This window comes from Tachypleus tridentatus, unplaced genomic scaffold (assembly GCF_004210375.1).
Source record: "Tachypleus tridentatus isolate NWPU-2018 unplaced genomic scaffold, ASM421037v1 Hic_cluster_2, whole genome shotgun sequence".
NCBI lineage: Eukaryota > Metazoa > Arthropoda > Merostomata > Xiphosura > Limulidae > Tachypleus > Tachypleus tridentatus.
Genome location: NW_027467782.1, coordinates 48,845,402 through 48,859,001, shown reverse-complemented (window position 1 = coordinate 48,859,001; position 13,600 = coordinate 48,845,402). Strand labels below are relative to the sequence as shown.

The 13,600-nt window shown below is 29.8% G+C and overlaps 1 long non-coding RNA gene across 1 annotated transcript; it reads left to right on the top strand.

Moving 5' to 3' along the window:
- The first annotated feature begins 42 nt into the window (after nt 1–42).
- LOC143242477 (uncharacterized) lies at nt 43–6,663 on the top strand. The gene is made up of 2 exons (XR_013022806.1): nt 43–569; nt 4,616–6,663. It is a non-coding gene; the product is annotated as an uncharacterized LOC143242477 (long non-coding RNA).
- Nucleotides 6,664–13,600: the final 6,937 nt, after the last annotated feature.

Sequence of the window (13,600 nt, the reverse complement as noted above, 5' to 3'; positions counted from 1 at the left end):
AAAAAAAACAAAACACGAAGCGTTCGACCCTTATTCCTATGATATCCTTGAGCAATAATTTTCTATTATATTATTCGTTTCTGAGAGTTTGCGCCTAAATATCATTTTTTAAAAATAAATTATGGAAGAAAATAGTTACAGAAATTGAAAACTGACAAGTATTCGTGCATCTTATTATTTTCGTAAAACGTTAAACAGTTGTAAGTAAACTTTCTCTCCTAAATAGTTGTTACAATCTAACACATAGACGGCGAAAGAGTTAGGTTGATAAACAATACTGCTATTGGCTAAATAGTTGGCACTGATCTGAAAGTATTGTAATGTGTTTTAAGGATATAGTTTTCCATTTATGTTAAAAAACTAGAAAATCATAGCAGTTTTTTCTCAACTTGTTTTAAACGTAACAAAAGAAGTTTACGTTATTTGTTTTCCTAAACTATCATTTCGACACATACCAGTCTGATCGCATGTGAAAGTTTCAAAATAAATTTACGGCGTATGCAGCCTAGTTTGAATACTACTTTAAGGGGCTGTGTAACGAAACCTGTATAACACTTAAGGATATAATTGTAAGTAGAAAGACTGTTATAGATTTATGAAAGTATGAAAAAAGCAATTTCTGAATAATTATGTGTTACTGGTAAAGTTTTAAGTCAAAAGATAACTGTAGTATAACTAGTCAATTACGAATATACACAACAAAATAATTAAAATTTGTAGAGTTCACGTGCATTATTAATAGTATGTTTGTGATATATTGAAATTATAATTAGAATCAGTTTATTTATATTTTAATGAGGAAAATTTTTAATGTCAGAAACTCAATTTCTACAAGAACTGAATACATTTGTTGTTCAATTTGTTTTTTATAAATTATTTTCAAATTGCTCACATGAAATGAAAGCATAATTTAACGAAGCTGCGAATAAGTCTGTATTAGTGTTATTGCATTTAAAAACTGGTATATTGTTAGTTCATTTTTATGGGTACTTTATCTTCTACCCCTATACTGAGCACCTGAAAAAAATATATCCATTCAAGGTTCTTATGTTAAAAGAGAAAAACTTTCTAATTCAACTCCTCTGTAAGTCATGTTGACCAAAAATTGTGGCAGTTGTTCAATATAACATTATAAGTGTATCACGCTCTTATATATAAGTATTGACACAGAATGTGAAAAATATTGTTTTACTACCTAATTAGACTCTACATGCATTGACATTATTACCAAAAATTTTGAAATTGTCAGTTAAATAAAGGATAAAAAGATTCGTTTGTTAATGAAAAAAGTAAAAACAAAAACGAACGTTAAGAGGGAAAGTATTTTCTTAACCCTAACAAAACAGTTTCAAGTAGAATTGACTATTAAAGTATTTTCTTAACCCTAACAAAACAGTTTTAAGTAGAATTTACTATTAAAGTATTTTCTTAACCCTAACAAAACAGTTTCAAGTAGAATTGACTATTAAAGTATTTTCTTAACCCTAACAAAACAGTTTTAAGTGGAATTTACTATTAAAGTATTTTCTTAACCCTAACAAAACAGTTTTAAGTAGAATTGACTATTATACACTTTCATATAGGTAGAATAAAAACAGATATAATGCTTTTTAAAGATTCTTTAATGGTTAACGTATTACAGAGGTAAATGATGCCAAATAGATTTTGTTATACTAAGAAGAGATGAATTTATCATTTGTTTCTTAAGAGAAGTGCACACTTTTGTTTTTAAGTCTTAATTCATTGTTGTAGGTAAAGTTTGTAACCTTTGAAGATTTATCAAAATCCTTGAAGAACTGTTCTGAAAAATTATATATTTTTTAATGATTTTAGTGAAGAGTTTTCTTACCATTGAAATATTGTTGGTTTATCTCTGTCATTTTTGTGTTATGACTGTATGTAACTAGCTAGGAAGATTACTGTGCTGTGATCCACCAAGTAGATTGATTTCATCATAAGTTAATTGTAACTGAAGACAAAAGTTTTGACTCCCTTGGTAGCATAGTGTTTAAATCTTATCAGAAGTTATATAAAAACATGTAAAAAGTAACAGTTTTCAAAAATATTTTTAACATTTCATATCTTCTTGTTTTTGTATAAAAGTACTGTATGTGATACTATGTGTCATGACTTACTTTGTACAGAAGAAAAACTAAGACAGTTAAAGGTCTTTCATTCTACCCACTTCTTCTTTTTGTATAAAAGTACTGTATGTGATACTATGTGTTATGACTTACTTTGTACAGAAGAAAAACTAAGACAGTTAAAGGTCTTTCATTCTACCCACTTCTTGTTTTTGTATAAAAGTACTGTATGTGATACTATGTGTCATGACTTACTTTGTACAGAAGAAAAACTAAGACAGTTAAAAGTCTTTCATTCTACCCACTTCTTGTTTTTGTATAAAAGTACTGTATGTGATACTGTGTCATGACTTACTTTGTATAAAAGAAAAACTAAGACAGTTAAAGGTCTTTCATTCTACCCACTTCTTGTTTTTGTATAAAAGTACTGTATGTGATACTGTGTGTCATGACTTACTTTGTACACAAGAAAAACTAAGACAGTTAAAGGTCTTTCATTCTACCCACTTCTTGTTTTTGTATAAAAGTACTGTATGTGATACTGTGTGTCATGACTTACTTTATACAGAAGAAAAACTAAGACAGTTAAAAGTCTTTCATTCTACCCACTTCTTGTTTTTGTATAAAAGTACTGTATGTGATACTGTGTGTCATGACTTACTTTGTACACAAGAAAAACTAAGACAGTTAAAGGTCTTTCATTCTACCCACAATCCAAAACAAACAAACCTAAATATACCTCTAAATTTAACAACATTTGAAAATAATTTGAAGTGGCTGAATTAAATTCACTTTGGTGGGAGAGTAGTAACTCTGTGGACTTGTGACACTAAGTTTTATAATTACTTAAAGTAGGTGCATCACAGATAACTCATTGTGTACCTTTGTGTTAAACTACAAACACGTAAATAGAAAAACTTCAACAACTGAATATAACACATCACCATCTAAAAACGTTCTACAAGGCTATAATTAAAAATATAAAAACATTCTGTCATAGAAGAAGTCAGTTTCTAGGTTTACAAAACTTAAATTTATAATCACTAATAACTGAGTTTTTATGTTCAGTGTTTTATTCTCTTGTTCATCATGTGATTAGGCCCAGCATGTTCAAGTGCACTCGACTTATCATACGAGGACCGGGGGTTTGAATCCCTATCGGACCAAACCTGCTAATCCTTTCAGCCATGGGGGCATTATATTGACAGTCAATCCCACTGTTCGTGGGTAAAAGAGTAGTCCAAGAGTTGGAGGTGGGTGGTGATGACTAGCTGCCTTCCTTCTAGTCTTACACTGCTGAATTAGGGACGGCTAGCACAGATAGTCCTCATGCAGTTTTACGCAAAATTCAAAATAAACCAAACCATCACGTGATTAATACTTTTGTGTTCCACAAGAAACAGGTCCAAAGCTTTTAAGCCTTTCCTTATAGTTTAAAGTAATTGTTGTAAAATGTCTGGTAAGAGATTAGATATTAAAGTTAGTGTAGAGGAAATAACAAATAAAATATACAGTGTTACTAAGAAAACAATTTTGACATTAATTTATGAAAGCCTAGAAGTTATACAAATGAAGTTGGACAGTGTCACTGGCAGTGATGACACGGCTGAGCTCGGTCGTGTTTTTACTTTCATGGGCCATTGGCCTTTTTAACTTATTATTTAAATTTTAAACTAAAAAATTTGACTTTGTTTTAACATGATTTCTTTTTACAAAAATAATTTTACTTTTATTTTTACTTTTTTACTGGCTGTTTGGCATAGACAGCCTCATTGCTTTACACTGATAAACACTAAACAACCAACCAGTAAAGGTAGTAAAAAGTTTTACAATTTTTATGGGCATTTCTTTACCACTAACTCGCGTCTTGTAGATGTATCCTCACCAACTTTGAAATGGAGGTTTGTTGAATCAGTGGAGTGATCATGCACACTGTGTGATAGAGATTGAAATAATGAAACGTATTAAATAACTATTCAGTTTCATAGTTTTTGGAACTCCCAGCTCCTAATCACACTGGATGGTGTTGTTTATTAGACTTTGAGACCCCTTTGACCCAATTAGAACATGTTATATTAGAATTTACATTTCATCCATTAATCTGACACATACGTTCTCTGGAAGTATCTTCAATGACAAAGTTCAGCAGTATAGTTGAATAACATGTGAACAGTCCAATGGTGGATTATGTGAACAGTGACGTACTCTCTTGAACAAATTCTACTGTTTTTGTGCTTAGTTTTAAAATAAAAATGTTTTCTAACTAGTTCATTTGGTGTTTTAAGCCTTTTAGAAGTACCATTTAAAGAAAGTTGTTAAAACATTTAATGGATACTTTTATAAGAAAACAAAATCAAGTGTTGTTAAAAGAAATCTTAGTTATGAAACTGATTGCTCATATATATGTGTGTATATATTTAGTATATCATTGTGTGTGTATATATATTTAGCATATCTGTGTGTATATATATATTGATTTTTTTTATCTGCTGAAACTTTTGAGGTTTTGATATAATGTCCACTGCTCGAAGGTTTTCCATTTCTCTTCTGACGGTGTTACGATGTCAACCGTAGCAAAGTGCAGCCTAGTTGCTTCCATTGTTATTTCTGCAAGTATCATTGGATACGTTCATTACAAACAACGTGCAGACAGGTTACAGTTACACGAAGGGATCATCAGAGACGTGGAGAGACAACAAATGAAGAAGATTCAGAATCTTCAAACTCTTCAGAAACAAATCGATCTTACAAAAGAACTGTCTCGGAAGAGAGAATCGGCAGGAAACTCAACCTTTGATAGTTGACACCTTATTTATGGGAACTGTTTTCATTAAGGTCATGTTGGATAAACAATAATAAAAACAGTAATAATTACAAAAGTTTAAATTTCAATATTGGAATTTACATTAGAATGAGTAACTAGTTTTCTGTTTTTGTTATGATTTTTATTAAAATATTTGCCAAATTACTAGTGTAGGGTATATGCATGTATACATGTTAAAGGTTATATATTATAATTTACTTAAAATATGTTATTGTGGTATTTTATATAATTTCTGTTAAAACAATATTTGAATCAATGGTTATTCAGTAAACAAGAACAGTTTTATTTCTTTTTATGATGGAAATTATTTTTCACATGACCCAGCATGGCCAGGTGGTTAAAGTGCTCAACTCATAATCTGAGGGTTGCAGGTTCGAATCCCCGTCGTGCCAAACATGCTCGCCCTTTCAGCTCTGGGGGTATCATAAATTGATGGTCAATCCCACTATTCATTAATAAAAGAGTAGCCCCACAGTTGACAGTGGGTGGTGACAACTAGCTGCTTCCCTCTAGTCTTACACTGCTAAATTAGGGATGGCTAATGCAGATAGCCCTTGTGTAGCTTAGCATGAAATTCAAAAACAAACAAACAATTATTTTTCACACAGTTTTCAGTGCAGTTGTCTCCCTTGTTCCAATATCATTATAATGTTAAACACTTATGTTGTGAGTGCAGGGTAAGTTATATTTAGGTTTTGGTCAAACAAAGCAGATCTGCTAAAATACGATTTCCAATTTTAAGGATTTTTATTTCTTTGCAAGTTCATGAATCTGTATTGTTTGTGTTATTTAATATTTTATAATGTTTGTATTTCTGTTGTGATCAAACAAATAGGTGACTTAAGTTATATTGAATGTGAAATGTTATGTTTAAGGTGTGAAAATTATAAAACTGTTATTATTTATTGTGTATGTCAGTTTTTGCTCATTCAACATTGTTGGGGGGTGTATCACAGACAGAGAACTAAATGTCAAGATCTAATGTTTCACACGAGGGTGAATTTGGCAAGTTCCTAACTATTAATTTATTTTCCCAAGTGTTGCTATATATAACACTAAACTTGGCTTAAAATGTGTACGATTTTGTGTTACAAGACCAGAAATAATGGAGTGTTACATTTCTTGGAACAAAAGTGTATGCAATAGATAAACTGAAGCAGTTGAAAAACCATAAAAACTCTTACCTACCCAAAAAAAAAAAAAAAAAATTACCACTTATAAAAATTAACAGACCCAGGTCTGTTATCTGTAATAATAATAATTTATTTGAAGGTGTCAGGTGGAGTGTTAGCTGTGTCAAAACAGGTTAGTATTACAACTGATCAATGGATTTGATACAAAGTGGTTTCTTTTGTTGTTTTATTATTTTGTCACAAAATCCATAACTCAAAATATTTTTGTATGTGTGTGTGGCCTTACATTCAGTTATTCATCTGTGTAATAAAGTATCATGAAAAGTACAGTATGGTATTCTTTCAACAAAATTCATGTTATTACCAAACAAGTTATATTGAATTATCAGTTAAGCTTGCTTCTGATGTTTGTTGTTGTTGTTCAACCTTGACCACCTTTTTAGAAAGTTAAGAAATGTGGTGATAAATACAATTCTTTATGTTTCTATTAAAAATTATATTATTGTCCCTTATGAATTTATTTTATTGGTAAAAGTAAAGACTTAAGTAATAATTTAAAAATAAAAGACATAACTGTAAGTCAAAGGATAAATAAACATTTGTTTAGATATTTCAGAATTTATAATGTTTCTTTTTACTGATTTTTGTCTCACTCATTCGATGTATTATAGATACATCTTGAGAGGTTCTGTCTTGGATACAATTAGTTTGATGTTAATTTAAGGTTAACCATTTTTTTTTTCAGGCATGCTGGACGTAGAGATACATACATTCCCAGTTTTTCATAACAGAAGTATAGGGTGTCCTACACTATTTTAAATCATAGGTTTTCAGACTGTGGTCCACAAACCTCTGGGGCTCTGTGATAGTACTTAACAACATTATAAAACTAACATAGTGATATATACATAAATATTTGTAATTAACAACATTATGAAACTAACACAGTAGTATATATAAATCACAAATTAATGTTTGTAATTAACAACATTATGAAACTAACACAGTAGTATATATAAATCACAAATTAATGTTTGTAATTAACAACATTATGAAACTAACACAGTAGTATATATAAATCACAAATTAATGTTTGTAATTAACAACATTATAAAACTAACACAGTAGTATATATAAATATTAATATTTGTAATTAACAATATTATAAAACTAACAGAGTAATATATATAAATATTAATATTTGTAATTAACAACATTATAAAACTAACAGAGTAATATATATAAATATTAATATTTGTAATTAACAACATTATAAAACTAACACAGTAGTATATATAAATATTAATATTTGTAATTAACAACATTATAAAACTAACACAGTAGTATATATAAATATTAATATTTGTAATTAACAACATTATAAAACTAACACAGTAGTATATATAAATATTAATATTTGTAATTAACAACATTATAAAACTAACACAATAATATATATAAATATTAATATTTGTAATTAACAACATTATAAAACTAACACAATAATATATATAAATATTAATATTTGTAATTAACAACATTATAAAACTAACACAATAATATATATAAATATTAATATTTGTAATTAACAACATTATAAAACTAACACAATAATATATATAAATATTAATATTTGTAATTAACATTATAAAACTAACACAATAATATATATAAATATTAATATTTGTAATTAACATTATAAAACTAACACAATAATATATATAAATATTAATATTTGTAATTAACAACATTATAAAACTAACACAATAATATATATATAAATATTAATATTTATAATTAACAACATTATAAAACTAACGTAGTAATATATATAAATATTAATATTTGTAATTAACAACATTATAAAACTAACACAATAATATATATAAATATTAATATTTGTAATTAACAACATTATAAAACTAACGTAGTAATATATATAAATATTAATATTTGTAATTAACAACATTATAAAACTAACACAATAATATATATAAATATTAATATTTGTAATTAACAACATTATAAAACTAACACAATAATATATATAAATATTAATATTTGTAATTAACAACATTATAAAACTAACACAATAATATATATAAATATTAATATTTGTAATTAACAACATTATAAAACTAACGTAGTAACATATATAAATATTAATATTTGTAATTAACAACATTATAAACTAACACAGTAACATATATTAATATTTGTAATTAACAACATTATAAACTAACACAGTAACATATATAAATATTAATATTTGTAATTAACAACATTATAAACTAACACAGTAATATATATAAATATTAATATTTGTAATTAACAACATTATAAAACTAACATAGTAATATATATAAATATTAATATTTGTAATTAACAACATTATAAAACTAACACAGTAATATATATATAAATCACAAATTAATAATTGTAATTAACATAAATTATGTAAATTCATTGTGGGCCTGGCACAGTTGTGTGCTGATTGAAAAAAACAAAACAGTTGATTTCCAGTTGGACTAATGCATATAAAATAGAAATAATATAAACATGGAGCTGGATCTCTGTTTGAAACTGTCAGACATTGACCTACAAATTCACAAAATTGTTTCAACAAAGCAGTTTCATCATTCACATTAAAGTAGGTCATAAGATACAATTCAAGTTTTCCTTATTTAAATCTCTCTTCATTGTTGTTTTCTTAAAGCTAGATTCAAACTACAAAGGTAATAAAACATGTATATGATACAACAGTTACACAAGACAAAAACTGTTTTCAATCAAAGGTTGTCAACCAATGGATTAAAAAATGTTGAAGCGAATCGACCTGTTGTTAAAGTTTGGAAATCCTTGTCTCTATTGTCAGTGTAGTACTTCAACCAGTGGATCCCAAACGTTTGTCCAGTATTGACCTTATTTCATACATCTCAGGTACTTGCAGACCCATATAATCAAATATCTGTTTTAAACAGATCATTCAGACTTGCTGTATATAATATTTTGTCTGACAAACAACCACTGACATGAAGACGAGACATTCTAGAAGACCATACATTCAGGAGATTCTGTCTTTTGTTATTGTTATAATGTTCTCTATCATTTGGCTGATTCTTTTAAATTATTTAGTTAAAATAATTCCAAGTACAGTCCAAGTAATGATAATGAATTAATTTATTTCTTCTATAGCATATACAATAGGCTACGTTCACTTTGACACATTGTACATCTACGTTGACAGTGTTTCGACAGGAATTACTTCCTAATGGTTCCTCCAATCTATTATTCCGTTCAACAGATTTCAATATCATAGAAAAACAATTTGCCAGTAGTGTGACCAGATGTTCTGATTTCAGTGGAACAGTCCTGTTTTCTAACACACTGTCCACCAGAAACTTTAAGGGACATGAATATGTACTGCTTTGAAAACAAGGAACTTAAATATTCTACATTATCAAAATTAATACCAGTAAGCTCTATTGTAGTATGACTGCACCTAATATTTGTCCCATCCTTGTATATGGTGTCCTTTATTTTCATATATTAACACAACATGAGTTAGGTGTCCTGCTTTGGACTCCAGGAAACCTGGCCACTTTACTCACAAAATAATTGAATTACAGAACAGATGCATTAACTGTAACCCTGAACTGAAAAACATACTGAAGCTTACAACACATTACTTGTATTTATAATGCACTGTTGTTTCTTGGTTCTTGAACTTCCTATACATTTCATCAGTATTATAATAAGTAGAAACATCTGAATCAAAAAACGTAAAATATAACTCAGTGTTATTAACATTGATTGGGATATAATAAAGTATTATAACATTAAATGTTTTGATGATTAGAGGATGTTGACTCATGACAGAATGACCTGGATCATTTGGACAAATTATAGTAATACTAGGTAAACCAGAAATCAATATGCTTTCTGGGCTAAGGAAGTATTAGAAAAGTAAAAATTTCAAGCATATGTTTAAAAGCCTCTGATTTAAAGATAAACATTATAAGTGTAGTTGCTGTAAGTTTAGTGTTTCATGTATAAGGAACAGTTTAAACATGTAATGTGAATAAATGTGGTTAAGTTTTAAAAACATTTATTACCATTATATAACTTAGAACATGAAATTTAAAATCAGTCCTGTAATACTCTGTGATAATTTTATTGGCATTTTTTGGAACCATCTGGAGTCAAGTCATGAGAGAGAAAAGTTTGTTGAAGTGAACCAGGATGGCTTTTTCTATCAAAGAGACAACTGGACAATTTGAGAGAAAGGCTTGTGAAGGATGTTAAAGGAAGAGTCGTATCTGATGGCCAGTGAAGGATGTAAAAGGAAGATTCGTATCTGATGGCCAGTGAAAGGTTTGTGAAGGATGTTAAAGGAAGATTCGTATCTGATGGCCTGTGAAGGATGTTAAAGGAAGAGTCGTATCTGATGGCCTGTGAAAGGCTTGTGAAGGATGTTAAAGGAAGATTCGTATCTGATGGCCTGTGAAAGGCTTGTGAAGGATGTAAAAGGAAGATTCGTATCTGATGGCCAGTGAAAGGCTTGTGAAGGATGTTAAAGGAAGACTCGTATCTGATGGCCAGTGAAAGGCTTGTGAAGGATGTTAAAGGAAGACTCGTATCTGATGGCCAGTGAAAGGCTTGTGAAGGATGTTAAAGGAAGATTCGTATCTGATGGCCTGTGAAGGATGTTAAAGGAAGATTCGTATCTGATGGCCTGTGAAGGATGTAAAAGGAAGATTCGGATCTGATGGCCTGTGAAAGGCTTGTGAAGGATGTTAAAGGAAGACTCGTATCTGATGATCTGATGGACCTGAAGGATGTTAAAGGAAGGATCTGATGACCAGTGAAAGGCTTGTGAAGGATGTTAAAGGAAGACTCGTATCTGATGACCAGTGAAAGGCTTGTGAAGGATGTAAAAGGAAGACTCGTATCTGATGACCAGTTTATTAATCTGATGACCAGTGAAAGGCTTGTGAAGGATCTTAAAGGAAGACTGTATCTGATGACCAGTTTATTAAATTCTCCTTTCTCTTTATTTGTTACTAATAAAGATTTAAAGAACAGTCCTTCGCCCGAATGTATTATATAATTGATTTATATTAATGATATAGATGAACGTTGAACTGCATTAATGTCACAAGTGAGGTACTTCAGGGCTCTGTGTGTTAGGGCCTTTGTCCTTCTTGAGTTATATCAATGATATAGATGAACGTTGAACTGCATTAATGTCGCAAGTGAGGTACTTCAGGGATCTGTGTGTTAGGACCTTTGCTCTATTTCTTGATGACAAGAAACCCATTTGAAATAAAAATGTATCTCAGAGTGGCTGTTAACACTTTTACTAATAAAAGCAGAGAACAACATTTCAACGTTCCTGAAGATGACCTGAGGAGGTCAAAACTCTTTCTGCTTTATTAATGAAAGTGTTAATATCCATAACAGCCATCCTGAGATACACCTTTCCTTCTTTTGATTTAAATCAGTAACATAGATGAATAAGTTGTTAATAACTAACTTGAATATACAGATGATATTAAAATATTTGGTGTTACTGCTTTATACAAGAATTCAGATCATTTAGTGAGTTGGGTGAATAAATTACACATGCCTCTTAATTATAGTACTTGGAAGATAGTACTCATTGGTTATCATAATATTGATGGAAATAACTGTTATGAAACAAAAGGATCTTAATGTAATTACTGATCAGTCTCTTAAGCCATCCAATCAGTGCACCATTGCTGGTGGTAGAGCAAATATAATTTTAGGTTGTACCTACAGAAATATTGAAAACTTATCTTAAGGGATTATAATTTAATTGTATAGGTTATTTTGAGTATTGTATTCAGTTTTGGGCTTTTTACCTCAGAAAAGAAATTGAATTATTTTAAATGGTTCAGAGAGGGGCAAGTATGATGACACCTGGGATGGACAGGTTATCAAAAGAGGACAGGTAAATATCTCTGGAATTTGTTTTATCTTGAACAGTAAGAGTTGGAAGGTAAGTGACAGTATTGATACATCGTCACTTTTTGTAGTTAGTGGGGAGAACGGTAGGACCAGGAGACACACACACAAAATTTGGCATGATTGGAGTTATCTCCAGCTCAAACAGTTTTATTTTACTAACAAGATTGTTGGCCTTTGGAATTTATTGTATTTGAATGTTGATGGAAACAGTAAATTCAAGGAAAGGATACATAAATATTGAATTATAGAGGCTAGCTTAGGAGATGGGACAGCCTAGATGGACCAAGAAATCTCTTGCTTTTCTTAAATTTTATACTGAATTGGTTCAAATATAATGGGCAACCAGTCAGATAACTTTCAAACCATAATGCCCCTATATAAGGCCTTTAAAAGATGCTGGTGTTTGAGGCAAAGATTTTGAGGTGGCTGAGATTTCAAATGTTTTCCTCTTTTTCTGTTATTACAGAATTTTCTGCAAACTATTGCCATTTTGTTTACAAGATTAAAAGCTGTAAATGTTTTTCATATTTTTAAAGGTGTGTCATAAAGAGTTGTCCAGCATTACTACAGGTCAGTTTATTATAGCCCTGATATTGTGAACAAAAGGTCTGTTCAGTACTGGACATAGCATGGTTACAAACTTCTTTGCTGTCACTCATGGGTTCTTAGAATTACTTTAGTGAAAAACAGTTTTAGAGTTTGTTAAAAAAAGTCATGCAGTATCATTTAGTGTAATAAAATCAAGCCGACATGGATTTTCCACACAAAAATTTTACACTACTAATCTGTTAAATTTGTTTAAAATGCTGTTGGTTATCTGGGTGATGGAAAAAGAAATGGATATGATGCACTTTGATTTTCATATAATTTGGATGAAAGTGTTACACAAAAGATTAGCTAAGAAGATCATAGTATTGGGATTAGGAGACAGATCTCTAAATTGTTTTGAAAGGTGCCTGATAAAAGAAACAAAACTGTTTTTAATTGGTATAGTAAAAGTGGACCTTTACTAAATCAGTGTCTCAGAAGTTGGACCTTGGCATTAATAACAAAGCTAGGGATGTGACGTTTACTGATGGTATTAGACACGGGGGTGTGTGTAGCCATGTTGAACGACTCGGAACAAGTGTTGAATTGAAAATACATGTAGTAAATAACCTTTAACTGGATTACACGTGTAATATAAACAGGGACCCCTCAGTAGCATGAATCAGAAATGCATTCTGGCCGTGTCATTACTAGTGGAGACTTGTACTTAACAGAACCAGGACCTCAAGATGGAAAGTGGTTTCCTGGAAAATAATTGGTGAGGGACAGATATGAAATACCAAACTGTCTCTTGTTATCTTTAATAAAAATATTACCTACAACCAGCTTAACCACTACATGATAATTTAGCATGGCTTTTAATTAAAATTTATGAAAATTGATTTCGTATTTTGAATATTTTCATAGAAAATTTCTGCTTGATTTTATCAATCTTAAATGGGGCTTAAATTATTGAACAAAGTTTTTTTAAATTAGTATCTTTAAAATTAATTTCTGCTCTCAATATGGTGTATGGAAGT